The sequence below is a fragment of the Syngnathus acus genome, chromosome 23 (genome assembly GCF_901709675.1).
Source record: "Syngnathus acus chromosome 23, fSynAcu1.2, whole genome shotgun sequence".
In the NCBI taxonomy this organism is placed as follows: domain Eukaryota; kingdom Metazoa; phylum Chordata; class Actinopteri; order Syngnathiformes; family Syngnathidae; genus Syngnathus; species Syngnathus acus.
In genome coordinates, this window is record NC_051107.1 from 3,082,323 (window position 1) to 3,099,119 (window position 16,797).

Here is a 16,797-nt window from a genome sequence, read left to right on the forward strand (position 1 = left end):
TAGAAGCAGTAGGTACAGTTCAGGTTGGGATCAAAACACGTTTTCACGCTAATAAATGGAGGCGCTAGGAGTTAGCCAAATGGACTTTATTGGGTGTTACGTTTTGACGATTGGGGAAAAAATGGGCGCAGTAATACCTCTAATCTTTGCTGACCGCTTTTGGCAATGCATAAGTTGCTGTGACAAATATGTTTTAGATTGTCATTGCTGCCGTAATAATGACATTGATGTAAACCGATTATCATTGACACAAAAATGCTCATATTTGGAATCAGGCCCCTCAAGCAAGCATTGTGGCAGCTTGCAGGATTAAGATCAATCCGGGGAAAGTGAGCGCTGGGTCATAAAGGATTTTGGTTTTAAGCACCGACTATAAACGTCATTGTCTCGCAGAGGCTAATCGCCTCATTGCACCATTTACCTGTCTGTTACAAACACGACCGCTTCACTACCAAGAACCAGACCGAGGTGCGAAGCGGTGACGCGTGATGTCATTACGCCGCCCTCGTTAAAATCTTCCCTCAGTGTGTCATCTACCGTGTGATATACGCTATATAAGTAATTGGTGATGTTAGCCCGTACACTTCTTTTACACGAAAGCAGAGGTGGGAGTAAGTCACAAATCGTTAGCCTAATAGCATAAATCCCGTATTCCTTAATATTTATTATTGTGTGTAAATTATACACATTTCGTCATTCATTTTTAACCACATTCTTTTGCCACACTCTCCAGACGAATCTATTTTTCAGGGCGAGAGAGAACAATGCGATGACTATGAAATGCCCCACTCGAGGTAAACATCAAATGTCCAATTGCAGCAATTGCCGCAACATTTCTGCTTAGGCAGTGAATTGTAATGGCTTCCTAACAGGATCAAGAGAAACCAGCACGGCCGGCGTGCAACTTTAAGTTGATTTTCTCATTTATGAACTTGAGCGTAGCCACTGCATCACAGCTTGTACACAGAACCTGTGATTATGTCGTGCTTAGGCTGACTCACCACGGCTCTTCTCAAGAGCAGCTAAGGCTGTGGCAGTCAATTATCACAGAATACCCAGAAGAAGAAAAAAACGTGGGTCTTTCCACAGCTAGTCATTTGAATTGCTTACATTAGCATATTAAATAACACGTAAATCTGATTTGTGGGTTCTGAAGCACGATTATTAATGATTGTAGCTGTATATGAGCACAGTGGGTTTGCTTTAGCGCGACTGTGCCCTTCGTTGAAGATTCTGCCTCGGCTAACTATATTTTGTTTGGTGGTTATACACAAGTCACGAAAAAGTGTTTGCATACATCAAAGTGGTGCTTGTATGATCCCCCATCGAAAATGTAGCATTGTATGCATTTAAATGAGACCGCTAGCGGTAAGCTGCTGAGTTATTAAACCCTTTAACGGCCGTGACAATCAGGGAACTCACTTTTGCAAATGTGCATGTAACGCCATATTTGGTGCTCTGACTGAAACATAAACTCAGAAGGAAACCGCTGTTGATAATGTTAGAAGCATCAAAAGCATTTCAGCTAGGCTTCTTTAGCGCTTTTATAGACAATAAGACAATGCTAACGTGTTGTTGGATGCCTGCAAAAACCAAAAAGTGTTGCGTAAGGGCTTCTGCTTGATTCATTCAGTGCATCATAGAGAGCCGGCAGACGAGATAAACTACCCCCGCATTATTTTGGCAAGACACCTCGCTGCAGCCGGCCAGTGGAATTTCTATTCAATCAGGATCCCCTAATAAATCCACGACTGCTACTTGAACTCCTTCCGATTGGTTACTAAGCTCCATAAACAAGCCAGACATTGTGAGCATTATTTTTGTGCCTATTGTAAAATATATGTTTGTCTTGCTTATAATATGTATGTAGCCAAACATGGCCACGCTTGTCACACTTTTTACTTTTTCAACTCAAACATGGTTCAAATGGAGCAAGGCAGACAATTATTGTTGTATTGATTTTCTTACTCTCCTTGAATGTACTATAATACACTTTGTGCATCCCTGCCACGTGAGTTAGTCACTTCCCATATCGAACAAGCCTACACAGTACATTTAACAATGTACAGAACCAACTCCACCCACGTAGCTAAATATATTCACTGAAGCCAAACTAAACCACTCTTCCGTTTAAGCGTTGATAAGGTCAAAGCAAAATGTGTGTGGGCATTTTTTTTTTTTTAAACAAATATTTATTATACGACGGCAGGCAGCTTTAGAGGAGCTGCTCGCACCCGTGCCGAGTGCAATAAGACCTCACGGCAATAAAGCCTTTATCTAACGCAAGCACAGAGGGCAGAGTAGGTCTATTTTTTTTCTCTTTTGGGCTCTTTTTCAAAGCAAAAACAACAGGAGAGGGCTGAGGAGCACTGGTGCTTGAAAACAGCAGCTCTTCCCAGTACACCTTTTGATGCACTTGGATCAAGGCTCTATCCATCAACATGCCGTATACAATGAACTCCCATTTCTCAAACTGAACATATTCAACAACAAGATGAATACCAGCAAAAAAAAAATATTTTCCACTCTGAAACTGTCAAATAAAAGAATATTAAACATTGTGTATTTAAACAGCAACATGTTCAACCAAAATCATATCATTAATTGCATTCAACAAAACTTAATGCTAATGTGAAACGGGCTAATGGAAATTAGCATAGATGTTATGGTGATTATATACATTCATACAACAAAACATTATCAAACATTGTATGGCCTCGTCGCTGATTTTATTTTTCAACCTATTTGCTAAAAAAACTCCGTTGTTGTTTGTTGCTCTGGCCAAAGCAATAAGAGCTTTTTAATCAATTATGAGTCCGTATAGGGGAGGTGTAAATTACTCCGATTTTTTTATTTAGGTTGAATGTTCATATATTTAAACAAAATGTTCAACCAATCCATATAATTGAGTCTAAAAATTAGCTTGATGCTAAAAGCCTTGGACAGGCTTAAGGAAATTGGCACCTATGTTAGGCTAATTATAAACCTTCGAGTGACATGCACACACCAGCAACAGACACATGGCACAAAGAGTGAAGGTGTGCCACAATAAATTTTTATTTGCTTGTGCTGTATAACTGGGGGGGGGGGGGTGAAATGATCACAAAAAGGCGCTAAAAATGAAACGGGATTTCGCAGGGGGGGGGGGGTCACTGTACAGTACACACCAGTCATCATCTACAGGGCTGCCTAGCCAAGCTGACATCAAGTACGAGGCGGCGTACACCCTCGGGCTGATCAATCATTGTGATGCATTGTGACAGACAACGTTTCACAAGACCTTTCACAGCGATTTAGATTTAAAGCCCTCGTTTAACCGTATCACACATGTTTAAATTGTAGTGAGAAATTGGAAGACATACCAAGGTCTATGAACGCCGTTTAAACATTGATTTCATATCCTTGGTATTCAAAAGAAAGTTATCACTGAAAGAAATGTAAAAACATCATCAATGCCCAAAAAAAAGTTCCAGGAATAATGTCAAAAGGAAGTCAGTGAATTAGGGTTGCTTTAAAAAAAAGAAAAATGAAAGATCCCCCTTTTCCTTAGGGTTCCCTACATAAATGTGGTGTCCTGCTAAGCTAGGATAAACACCAGCTGTGGAGCATTACAACAACCTGGAAACAGACTAAGGAGCAGCCGGGGAGATTAATGTTAAATTGTATGGCTGTGTGCAATGGCCCAGGAGGACAAATTGCAAGCTTTACAAAGCGCTTTTTCTTCAATATTGCTTGTTTGTCAGAGGACGCTTGCATACGAATGGCTGGAAGTACTTTGTTAATGCTGTTAGGGAAATTAAATAATAGCAGTTGTTGTCCCAATTGGGGAATTCAGTCAACAATTTGCATAATTGTAGCATTTGCATTTTAATTGTTGCTTTATTTGTGCGGCTTTAAATGTCAAAGTTGTGAGTTTTTTTCAAATTTGTTCTGTTTCTTCTTACATGCTGTGGTAAAAAAAGGAGTAGAAAGTATCTTATGTAAATATCGTCAGAAAAATAAAAACACTGCTGTCGTGGTACCATACATTCAAAACCACTTTTTTCAGGAAATAAAAAAAATCTTGCTTGAGTTACCAAACGGTGAATCGTTAAAATTGGTAGTAAACCTTATAATGGAATAGAATATAATTTATTGTCATTACATGTCACAATTACAGAGCCACAAAATTCATCTTAGTTACAACCAGTCCAAGAGACAAAAGACTGCAAGAATCTTGTGAAAAAAAATATATTAAATTGACATGGATGAATGGATATTTGAAAATATGATGTTTCATTCTGACAGTGAAGAACAATAGAATGTACAGTACCATAGCATTTCAACACTTGGACAAAATAGTACACAGAGTTGCTCATGACAATAACCACAACAGTCTTCCCTGTTTGTAATCCGCTGGGACTCTGTGTCTTCGGACACAATGAGGAATTCCCTGCCGCCGCGAGCTGCATTAGTATTTATGCCGAGCACAGCCAAGTCCTCTGCTGATGCCGTGACCCTCAACCGCTGTCAGGTACGGGAGACACCCACATCTATTCAGGAAGCCACGGGAAGCTCAGAGGAGAGCTCCCAGTCAAAAAAGTGCTTCCTCATTGTCTAGACGCATTACAGGCTCCGGCACACACACCACCGCTGTATCCCACACACACTCTTTCAAGATCACCATCACTTCATCAGCAAGTTCATTTCCATTCGAGGCGCCATGCGCTGGCGGGTCAAAGCGCTGATTGTGTGGAGAGCTGATGGAGTCCCAAACTAGTACTTCCCAGTGCTTATAGAATAGTTGTGGGCGTCCTTCTCTTACATCACATCCTTCCATGCTGACATAAATGTTTCCCAACAGCCTTTTAATCAATGGCATTTAGGTAAAGAGCTGGTAAAGTCGGGAAATGGCGTGGAGGGACCGAGGGAGGGAGTTTGGATTAGATGCCAATTCAGCAGGCTCGATAGAGCCCTATATTTATTCCAAGGCAATTCCATTTGACCAATGACTCAATTGATACTTTAATACAGCCTCGCTAGAAGCTTTACTTCCTGTACTTGAGTGGCCCAAATCACTTGCCTGTGCCAAAATAACCACTGCCTTTCCTTGAATTAGAAAAAAATTACTTCTCATTTAATAGACTTTGGAGCTTTATTGCTAACCAAAACAGCAGCACATCTCATTAAGAGTAAAATGCTTAATAATCATCATATGACACAGAGGATAAAGAATATATGCATGCCAACTCTGGCAGATTTTCATTATTTTCATTAATAGCGGTGGTGGCTCACATTCTTGATATGCCTTCGTAAACACAGTGAAATGCTTCAACACACGTACTGTTAATAGACAAATTTGAACTGGTCATGTCGGCCTCCAGTGTGAATCTGGCCTTTTGTTTTTTTTTCCCCGGTTTCTTGCGATTACAAGCGAGGCCTGAGCAAAATAAAGGCAATACAGAGTGACAAGCATCAGTGAGTCGCTCACATGCATCTAATACGAGTGTTATTGGAGCCTGGGCGGCATATATCACGAATATTACCAGCACAGATTGGGAGGTAGCGGACCTGGGAGGGATTTGATATATTAATATGAAGCTCTGTGTGCCGGAGTAGAACAGTATTCGCGACAACATTTTCAATTCAATTCCACGGCGTGCTTTAATATGACAAGAATATATGGGCGTCATATGTTAATAGAGAAATGAAAAGGGGCCCTACAGTTGTTTGCAAAGTGCACTCAGTGCCGTATTAGTAGCCAAATTTACGGCGTATGGGTCGGAGTTAATGAGCATATACAAGACGGGCACACGTTAATAATGTTCAACATGAGCTGTGGGGTCCCATATCCGCCGTGGCTGTCTTTGCCAACCTTTGTTGAGTACATATTTGACTTTGTCGTGGCGCACTTCCAAACAAAAATGGTGACAAAAGTGAGTACAACCCTAAATGTATTGGCAAATTTAGCTAATTTGGCTAAGCTAAAATAGGCTTTTTCAGGCTCGGGTAGATGAAGTCACAGGTATCTTGGCAAATTGTCATTTCTGTTCTATAGGCTATACACTCGACCTGGCTTTGTTTGTTTGGCATCATAAGGGCACAGAAGGTTCCAGGCAGTGGTGAAATATCAACAAGCAGAACAGGGGATGTTCGAATTGATCTGTTTGCCGGTCGGGGGTTTTTGTGTGAATGTCACCGCTTGTGCATGCGGCGCCGCGTCGGACCATCCATCTTCTACTGAGCTCTTGTTCCCCTTGCTTGGCTTCCTAAGGCGCCGCGACTATCGGAGGGCCAGATGATGCAAGATAATTGATTTTGTGACACCGCAATAATGTGAAAGCCGTAGCGGCGACGAGGGGATACCGAGAGCTCTCGACCGTGCGTCAGTTGTCTTTATTCTACAGAAACTATGATTTTTATCCTCCAATGTGCAAGATTCCGTGCGATTGCATCACTAGTTCGGAACTACTTTTCACTGTCGTGCACGTACAAAAAAAGACAAATAACTGGACAGTTGGTCGATGTATTCATAAAACCCCATGTGAGAGAGAAAAAATTTCACTGAGGGATGCAACACTTCATATACCACACTGTGGCTATGTGGCACCATAAAAGTTGAATAAAGCTTTATAAGCATTGTTACAAGCTTGTCAAGGTTACATAAGATCCATTTCTAATATCACTCCGGAATGCAAATGCTCAGCCAAGATATCGCTAATTTATACAAATCTTCTTTAAATGACAGTTTAGGGAGGACGACGCAAAGTCTTATGTAAACAAATCCAAATTTGGCCAGCCGAGCCCGCCTGCGCGTCTCGCCATCCCTCCCGAATTGATTTTCAGTCTGGACTTAAGAGGGTCACAGTAAATGTAAATGAAATCAAGCTATTTAGAAAACTTGTAAAATGAAGACGGGTAAAACGCGGCTAATGACCACGCCAGCCCTCCCCACAAGAACACGGCGAGCCTTTGTGTCATTGCAAAGTCTGACACAAACAAGAGCAGCGCTGTTTGACAGCCGCCAGAGAACATGCAGTCAGGTGGGCGAGTGAAATTCCTGAATAAGAAAAAGAACCAAAGCGAAACATGAAAGCAGCGTTGCACTGCACACAAAGCGGAAAAGCAAACATTATGTAACTTAGAAGAGATACAAAGATATCAAACAAAATCCCCATGATAAAATAATATCATAGCCTCTATGCTACAAAATTTTGCATCACGGCCTGTTTTAATGAGGCGCATGAAAGCACGCGTATTGCAAAAATGTCTATTATCCGCCATCCTCTATCATCTTCAATGAGAGCCGACGCGGTCTGCGTGCTAGCTGACAATCAGTCAACAAACACTCTTTTGCTCCGTGTATTTATAGCTCGCCCAGGCAAGGTGACTTTGTGAAGATTATTACCACGAACGGAAGCATCTCCGTTTCATCGGGCGGCGGATGTTTATTTCGCTTGTCACCGACGAGGAAGACATCTAAAACAAATCAATGTCCAAATGACATCACCGAAATAAAATACGTCCCCCCTCGGTCTCGTTCGGCAGCCCGTCGCATCAACAAAAGACGCATTTGAGTCGGTCTTACCTTCGTACGATCGGATGGGAAGATTTGAAAGTCGGCTATGTAAGGGGAATACAAATTCCCCGAGAAATGTTGCGTTAAATAAATCAGCCGGTGGCTTCATTGCATTCTTGCCGCAAGACATGAATGAATGAGGTTTCGGAGGCACAGGTGGATAATGAGAGCACAGTGGAATGACATGAGCAAAGATAAATCGTGTTTTCAAAAATATGTTGCTCATTATTAATAATTCAGAACTGCCCAAAAAAATAGGATCAAAGAAAAGTACAGGTTCATAAAGTCTGAAAGTTGGGCCTGTCACCAGTGATTGAAATAGAAAACTCGAGAAATAATCATTACACTTAAGCGCCCAACTAAACCAAATCATCATTAAATGCGTTGTTCATAGGTGAATTAAAATAAAATCCCGTCCAATTATCAGGCACAGTTTGAATTTCATTGCAGGTAAACCAACTGTAAACTTCACATTCTCAAAAAGCTCAATTGGTCATTAAAGCATTTTTTTTTTTTTTGCTTCGCAGCAGGGCAAAAGCTGCCGCCTGCTTTGAATTTAAAAGAAAGGAAAATAGACTAATGCACATTAAGAAGAGATTGTACATGTATAATAGGCCTCTTGAGTAAATGAGGTGCAGTGGAGGGCAAGTAAAGGTGAGATTGGGTGGGAAGCGTATCTACTGAACTGGACCAAAACTTTCTCAATCTCCATGAGCCTAAATTGCCGATTATCCACAGGGCTGAAGATATAAAAACTTTATTTGATGACTCTCTCGTTCAGCATTACTGACAATGATTGATTGCATTTTCAGGTCCCTAACTCAAATTATAAATAAAGCCTAGGGTGCCTTTTTGCTCTTTTCTCCAACTGTGCGGTGTCTGTCTCAGCTTTTATGTTAGAAAGTCTTAAAAGTCTCCCTAATATTCACTTTATGTCCTCGGTGATACTCAGCGTTATCTTCCAAAGACAAGCTGGTATAAAATAGCCTTAAAGGGGACGTATTATGGAAAATTGACTTTTTAAGTGCTTGTGTACAAATAGTAGTTTCTCCGAAGTGGCTGCCCACTAAAGTGTGAAATCAAACAACCACGTAAATCTTTGATCTGCCTCTTTTGGAAAAATGTGTTTGCGAGTGAGTCGTTCTGCGCGGGGGGAGGATTCGGTGCCACTTTCAAGCAATTAGCGTCCAAAGTGAGATCATTCAAAGGCACGAGTGAAAATGTTTTACTTGCTCCGCCCCTTATTGTCATGGTAGCAAATGCTTGAGCCGGCCCCCTCAGATTTTTGCATATTTTAAATAAAGTATCTTGTGTTTTAATTAAATGCTCAGATAGTTGTAGCCAATAAAACTGCTGCCAAGTCATCCATTTAGTGTTATGCCTCGGTAACCTGCGGTGAGTTTGTAATGATCACCATGCCGGCCTTTGAACTCCAGACAAAATCTTGTTCATCAGCACTGCTGGAAACATTTGCATAATAATTCATGTGAATGCTAATGTTTGAGATCGCTTTTGAATCCTTGTTTAAAAAAAAAACATTAGCAAAAATAACAACAAGCAGTGTAAGCCCTCTTTCCAAAAAAAATAAAATACAAATTGTGCAGGAGTTGCCTCTCTTGAGGTCTCATTAGGGCTAATTGATTTTTTTTTTTCTTCCATTGGAATCCTTTCCCATTCTTTTAACACAGTATTGTTTTCTAATCTGATGCAAGGTACTATCTTATTTACACCATATGAGAGCAGAAGTTAATGCACCAGTCGGCCTGAGCGGTTGTCCTGCAGGGCCGTTCGGTGCAACCCCCCCTCCCATGCCCCCGCGCCCCTCTGGAGACGGGTGAAACGGAGCGTGCTCAGTGGGGAGGGAAACGAGCATCTGTTTTCATCATCCGGAGAACACCCGAGCAAACTCTTCCTTCGCTTGCTATGAAGCCCGATGGGGATTTCACAGTTTGGCACATTTTATTTGCTTTAATATGAGGCAAACAGTAGCGTGAGTGTGGGTTTCCTCACAAGGGGGCTCCCTGCTGTTTAAGAAGTTAGATGGAATATGGTGAAATTAATTCACATAAACTTTTAAATAGTGTTTTAAAAAAACATTGTGTGTGGGTGGTAGCAAATTTAGCATTTTGGGATAATTACCGTATTTTCCGCACTATAAGGCGCACCGGATTATAAGGCGCACCTTCAATGAATGGCCCATTTTAAAACTTTGTCCATATATAAGGCGCACCGGATTATAAGGCGCACCTTCAATGAATGGCCCATTTTAAAACTTTGTCCATATATAAGATATATACATTTGGCCCGCGGGCCGGACTTTGGACACACCTGCTGTAGTGGCTCAATATTAGTCCATATATAAGGCGCACCTGATTATAAGGCGCACTGTCGGCTTTTGAGAAAATTGGAGGTTTTTAGGTGCGCCTTATAGTGCGGAAAATACGGTATGTGTGTATATACACACACATACATATTCCCTGAAAATTCCCGTTACTATTAATGTAAGATTTTTTTCAAATACGCGTGAGATCCCGCATGCATGTCAACACATCCAAGAGCAAGACAACAAAGATCGTATCGCATGATGTGCTTTCTTGACAGCAGCTCCGTCTTAGTTATTTCTGCATAACATCTGCCATTCGTCATACTCTGACATTGTTATTCAAGCCCTCTCATTTGCCAACAAATGATATGAATCATTTCACTTCTGCTTGTGCGGAAAAAAAAGTCAATATATTGGTTTGGTTGTATTCACCTGTGCTAGCCTTACCGGCTTTTCGATTTCTAACAGAAAAATATAATGCATGATGTATATGTCCATTCATATCACGCTAAACAGACCCGTTGAGGCTTTCCACACCCAAGAAAACCTCAAGTACTCTACTGGACACACTTTTAATAATCTGGCAACCAGTACTGCTATTTGGTGGACCGTCTCGTCTTTTACGACCCTGAAACGAACATTGGCTAATAAATTTGTGGGTGCACTCGGGATCAAGATGAAACCCTCCCATTGCGACGACCCCGCCGCCCTTTGTACTCTTTGCCCTCAATTACCAACGACATTTTTTTGGCATTCACACTCCGGGTAAATGATCATCACTTTCTCCTTATCAACTTTTCGACAACTTTGGCCCAGAGGCTAAAGAGCAAAACAGTCACTGAGTTCAAAATTGAGTTCACTTCAACAGCGTGGTCATTAGATCACATTTGTTCAAGAGACATATGCTTAAGCAACAGTCAGCATTGTTATACCGCCACACTTCTCGCTTGTTACCCGATGGCCGTTTCCCACTCGTTGTCAACAACATCTGGAAAATGCAGTCATAATGGCTTTTGCATTTATTCATTCAAGACAGAAAATTGTACATTCGTTCCTTGTCGCAGTAATTTGCATATCCTCACATACAAATGTATGAAATGATGGGGGAAAAATACATTGATTATTGTGTTTGAGCCATCCAAAACAATTAAATGTAATTGAATAAACTAGTTTTATAACGTGTAATCACTGAACAAGAACCGTCATTATGACTTTCCACTTGATTTCCTGTTCACTACCGTTAAAATATTGCAGTCAAGAAAATACTAGCAGAATCGCCGCTAGCTGATAACAGGCCTAGTTGCGAGTAGCCCTTGCAGTCTCTCCACCACCGGCAAAATCAACAATCCAGGGTCAGCGAACACCAAAATAAACGAAACTCACGGAGGACCCTTGCTATACATCTGTTCATCGACATCCAACGCTTTGCGCGGGCTCTCAGTGGAGCCTCCGCGCACAAGTGCTCGATGATTCAAACTCCCACACTTTTGTATAAATAAACTGCAATGTACAAACATACGGCAAAATATCTGCATGGTCAAAGTATTGTAGATAACAAGACCTGCACCAAGAACTACAGAAAACTGTATTCTTTTTTGCAAAAAAATCAGTTTCGGGCACACTTAAGTTAGGATACTCTTGAGTCAACACATAAGAACCATTTTGTGTTTATATTTGACACAGTACATGTAAAAGGAGTTTCCCCTCAGGGAGTTACTGCAATGGTGATACAAATTGATCAACATTACAGTGTTATGTCGTTCTCACACAGTTTGCCTTTTATAGACGCAATATAAATGTATAGGCTGCTCCGACATTGATTGATATCAGGCAATTCAACTACTAGTTCTCTGGTGTAACGTCAATATGAGAGGCCATTGTCCCCCGGTTCTATTTTAAGGTTGGTTGCTTCAGAGACATTGGCCGCAGACATACCATGACAACTGACACGGAGTGCGAGCCAAGACACTGTCGCGGCGTCCTTCCATCCCTGCGGCGCTGGCATGGCACCGCGTTAGCCCACTTGACAAAGGCTCGCCTCTTAAGTAGCCTTGTCTCGGCTTTAGAGGCAGAGCATGCTGAGAACTGTGAGGAGCCCCGCGTGTACTCCTGGGATTTAAGTGGGCTCTATCGTAGGCACCTATGTCCTTGTTGACTTCTGGTAGCTCAGAGGGAGTCTTTAAAAAGAGCATCTATGCGTCACTGCAGCATCGACTTGGTTGATTTATAGCAAAATAACCACAGAAGAAGAATATTTTCCTCCTAATGAACATTAGTCAGAATACAGCAGCTGCTTTCATATTAAATACTAAGCCCGATGCATTCCAGTAAACACTGATAAGACTTCCCGTCCTTGAGTGTTCCATAGATGTCCTTTATTGCATTCTTTAACCCTCGAAAATCTTCCGTCCATTCCAAAACATCTCTCCAACATGTTCAACACCTTGACAGCATAGGGACCTTCAGTACCCAAGAACCCACTAAGATCCTAGTGGTCATCTTCTCTTTGCCATCATCTGACAGTGGATTATCAGATTCCTGATGGACAGAAATTTTAGGAGCACCCCAGAAATAAGTCGTCTGCCCACTTCTCTTTCTGTCAAAATCCGTAGATGGTAGATGATGCCACTTGATTGCGACTTTTCCATGGCCAATACTGCCACCCACCCACTCTGTGTCATATCTGGGTAGTCTTTTTTCATTTCTGGGAATCTCTCTCCCAGCTCCCAGCACTTTCTTCATCCCAAGGAAGAGCTGATGATACAATTCTCCGATCATCCATCACAGTCTGTTTTACTCCCACAAAACCTGCCCTGCTTCCTCCTGACAGTCTGCCATCACTTATCATCCCGCAGCACCTTCACTCCAAAACAATGCCAGCTTGTTCAGTCAACCCCCTCTGGTATGATCTGGCACGTTATCACTTCCCTCTTCTAGTTTTACCTTCTACCTCCTCTTCATCGCTCTCTGGCATTGCTTCTATCTTTACCATCCATTGGTCCATACGAATCCCTCTTTTTTTCCAATTCCAGAGTAAATCTCTTTCCCTAAACTCCCTATACTTCAGCATCAGGTTTGTATTTCGGCCTACGAGCCAGCAAACTTGGCTGGATGGCATTTAGAATTCTAGCGAGAGGCAGTTACAGACTCGGCTCCACCGTGTGTGTCTTGTACTTGCAGTGCTCGTCGCCGACTGTGTGAAGGAAATAAAAAAAAAACAAGTATTAGCTACTTGAGCATGTGCAGCAACCTCTTCGAACAGATCTGTCTTATTACTTTCCTCACAAGGTATACATTTTTTGACCTTTGTGGTACTTTTCTAGGCTACTTTATCTTTTGATCCATATCCTTGACCCAAAAACTTGTCACGTTTTCTTCGTCTTTGTTCTCATAATCAATGCAGCGATCCAGCAATGCTTCATTAGTTGACTGTAATAGCTCACCTGTGTCCCCACTCATTGTGTTCCCTGATAATGAACACTAATAGAATTAGCTTCTATCACGCCATCTCATTCTGCGCATCCCTCAGCGCTGTGCTACAGCTGCAAATTCGTCCAGTGTGCGTATCTTTGTCATAAAAAGATCTGTTGTATATGTATGTAGAAACGATTATTCGGCTTGTCGACTATTGTCTAACAGTAGTCTCGATTCGACAACTAATCGGATCGTATTTAAATCGCAGCTGTTATGACCATCGGATTTTTTTAAGGTATGTACAAATGACTAATAAAGACAATTAAGATGATAGTGCACTCAAATTATATTCATTTGAAACTTGTTTCTAATGATGGCGCAAATGAAATTGAAGGTGATATTGTGGCCTTTAAATTTGGAGCTAATAGATAAGCGGCTCCTGGTATGTTAGCAAAAAGAAAAGACGCTCACCTTACACACTCAGTGGGCCAAACATTCAGTAATTACTTAATAATATTTTTTTTTCCCCAAGTCCAATTACCCGTGGCATATTCTTTTTGAGCAGATGTATTTTTCGGGAGGGCAAAAAAAAAAAAAGTCTAATTATCCCTCAGTGCCTTTAGCAGAACTGATGACAGAATGCGATGATGAAAGTATAAAAGAACACTCATCAGTGCCTTAACACTGGGGGTCAAATTTCATCGTGCTTTGTGTGTTAGCTAATTACGAGCGCGGCGCCGTAATCGTGTTTCAGATACATTTGGCCGGAATGTCACTCATCACCCCTCCTTTTTATCCTCTCAAGTAGTGTCACTAAACGTGACCATGTTTTTTATTATTAGGTGAGAAGAGACGCAACAAAAACAAATTCCAGTACGTTTAAATTAGTAACTGGAAATTTAGCACACTGCTGCACTACAATGAATTGCCTCATTGGTCTTGACATGGATTATTAATATTGCTGCAAGACCGTCGGACGAATTCACCTCGCTGTCATCGAATATACAAAAAGAGAAAATATGAGGGAGAATCGTAAACATCGATACGCAATTTCAAAGTTCACATTTGAAACCTGTGGCGGTAGAGGTTTCTTGCAAGAAGGTGGTTTAATATCCAAGTGGAAACCTTCAAGGTTTTTTTACTATGCTGCCTCCTCATTTATGCATTAACACATTTATAATAGTGTATGGGCTGCCATGGAAACCAATACAGGTTTTATTTATTCACTGAAGGTGCAGCATGAGGAATCACTCGAGGTTTCGATGTCTTACTCAAGCGTCTTCCATTACACAACGATTGCGGGGGATCAGACTTTCCAGTTCCGAGATGCTGACTCCATGACTCCTGGGGCATTCATATCATAACAATTGGGCGATATTGCAAATAGATTTCCAGCCATGGGAAACTGAATCAATATGTACTTGTATGTTATCTTTTTTTGCAGAGTGGCGCTATCGGACTCGATTTGTATTATCGTGGTTCGATATTTGCCTCGGCAGATATAACAGATAAATGTAAAGTGATGTGTTGCCACAGTTTCCTTTTTATTTTCATGCCCTGCAATCTTAGCAGATTGCGAATGCCCTTATTCCAAGAAACTACACAATTGTATTTGTTGTCACAAGGCCGCACCTGCTCTTATTTAATTCTCAATGCAAAATATTTTCTCATGGGGAGGGGCTGCCCTAAAGCAATTTCTATATGTGTCATATGTGCAAATAATGCACCATCTATTTGTACTTGGAGTGAGGATGGTGTACTGTAGAGACAGAGACGTCAAGTGGCCCAAGATGAGCAACAGCTCCCGGTCCCCTGCGTGCACACTCCAATCCTTCAAATCCACTCCTGCAATTCTCGCCCTCCCCCTGCCAACGCCACTCTGTGATTGGCTGCTGGCTCTGTGTCAGGAAGAAAGAGCTGCTGTGTTGAGGCCGAAAACTCGGGCACAATCTGGAGGGGAGACGACAACAAAATACCTCCGTGGAACATTACATGTAGGGACACTCAACAGGAGACGTCAAAGGGATTTTTTTGTTTTTGCACATGGAGACGAGTTCGTTGTGCTTTTGCAAGCTCCGGCTACGGCCGTGATTGCGCGTGTGTCGCTGTAATCAAGTCCCGCTACTCTTAATGAGACTGAATGTGCCGTCTTGAGATTTAAATCTTTCCATGGAGGAGACCTAGCTGCTCCGCTTTTTGCTCTCTGACGCTGGCCGGTTGTCACTGGCGCAACATCCCGCAAAAAACTCTTCCACTGCAAGAACTGTGATGAAGGAACCGTAGAAATTTGCGTGGCAGAAGCAGAGTGGGATTTTTTTTTTTTTACGCTTTTGAATTTTGTATTTATTTCCGTTTCGAGATCCGAAGGCTTTTATCGGACACAAGTGTCTTCGACGGCTCTGCATCAGGTGAGTTTAAATCCGCAGTTTTTCTCGAGCCATTAGCTCGGTGACCTTACCTCACCAGCCCCCTTTTTAAAACGCTCACCCTGCGTTATTTTGGGCTGTGCTTCGTTCCACTTCTTGAGTCATGTTGTCGAGGCGCAGGAGGGAAAAAAAATTGCATGTCCATTTCTTTGGCTTTATGTTAACCAAACCGCCACATACCAGTAAATAGAACAGACTGGGGATTAACCACACATGGGCTTAGCCAGCTGTCCCATTCCGAGTGCATTCATTCATCCAACCAATGGATCGCGTTTAAATAGTATGCTGTACAGTAAATCTTATGTCGCGTGCTTTTTTTTTTTTAACCAGCTGACGTAAGACATGTAGCGAACAAGTGGCACAACGATAAAGAATTAAAAAAAAAAAAAATCTCAATATTTAGTCAGTATAAAACGTCAATATTGATATAATAGTTATTAACACCACATTTAATCATAATTAGTTGTGTGGATAGTTATGCTGTCACTTGTGTGAAGTTTTGTTTCTCATTCTCATGGAATTATAGAAAATATACAAAATGATGTCATACATACTGAAAAATTTAAGATGTAAAAACTCGTGATAACTTCAGACAATTAGCAAATCTGACATTAAGTCCTCCTCAGCAGTGGATTGTATATGTATATATAGTGCTGTGCACGAATCAGTGGTAAATCAATTTGAGTCCCTATTTGGCCATAAAAACAAAATGTGAATTATTAATGCATAGGATCGAGTCAAAGTATGTGCATCAGAAAGTAGTGTCTTCATTTTTATTGTTTTTTCATCGTGTTGAATTAAAAAGAAAATTCAAAAGCACTAGGTTTGATATTTTTCAGTATCTGTGATGACTAAACTGGTATCGTTCTGGAAAAAAAAGTGGTATTGAACATCCCTTGGCGGGATAGTACATCTGTCGAGACAGAAATGAAGAGTTTCACAGCTAAATGAATCATTAAGCAGCAGTTAAAGTATTGATCATTTTTGCATAGCATCAAGAATTTACCATATGCCAGCAAGTATTATGTTTGTTTACATGTCCTCTGGCACGGTTTGTGCACAAATGTCTGTGGCCT

General features: G+C 41.4%; 1 protein-coding gene across 2 annotated transcripts in view; it reads left to right on the forward strand.

The window, feature by feature from the left end:
* large1 (LARGE xylosyl- and glucuronyltransferase 1) overlaps positions 1 to 16,797 on the forward strand; it is an 88,571-nt gene that overhangs the window by 28,151 nt on the left and 43,623 nt on the right. Inside the window, exon 1 of one of the 2 annotated variants that reach the window (XM_037243120.1) lies at positions 15,199 to 15,703. The exons of the other annotated variant lie outside the window; for it this stretch is intronic. The gene's annotated coding sequence lies outside the window, so the exon portion shown is untranslated. Of the gene's footprint in view, positions 1 to 15,198; positions 15,704 to 16,797 lie in introns of those variants that run through there. 2 annotated transcript variants of the gene reach the window in all.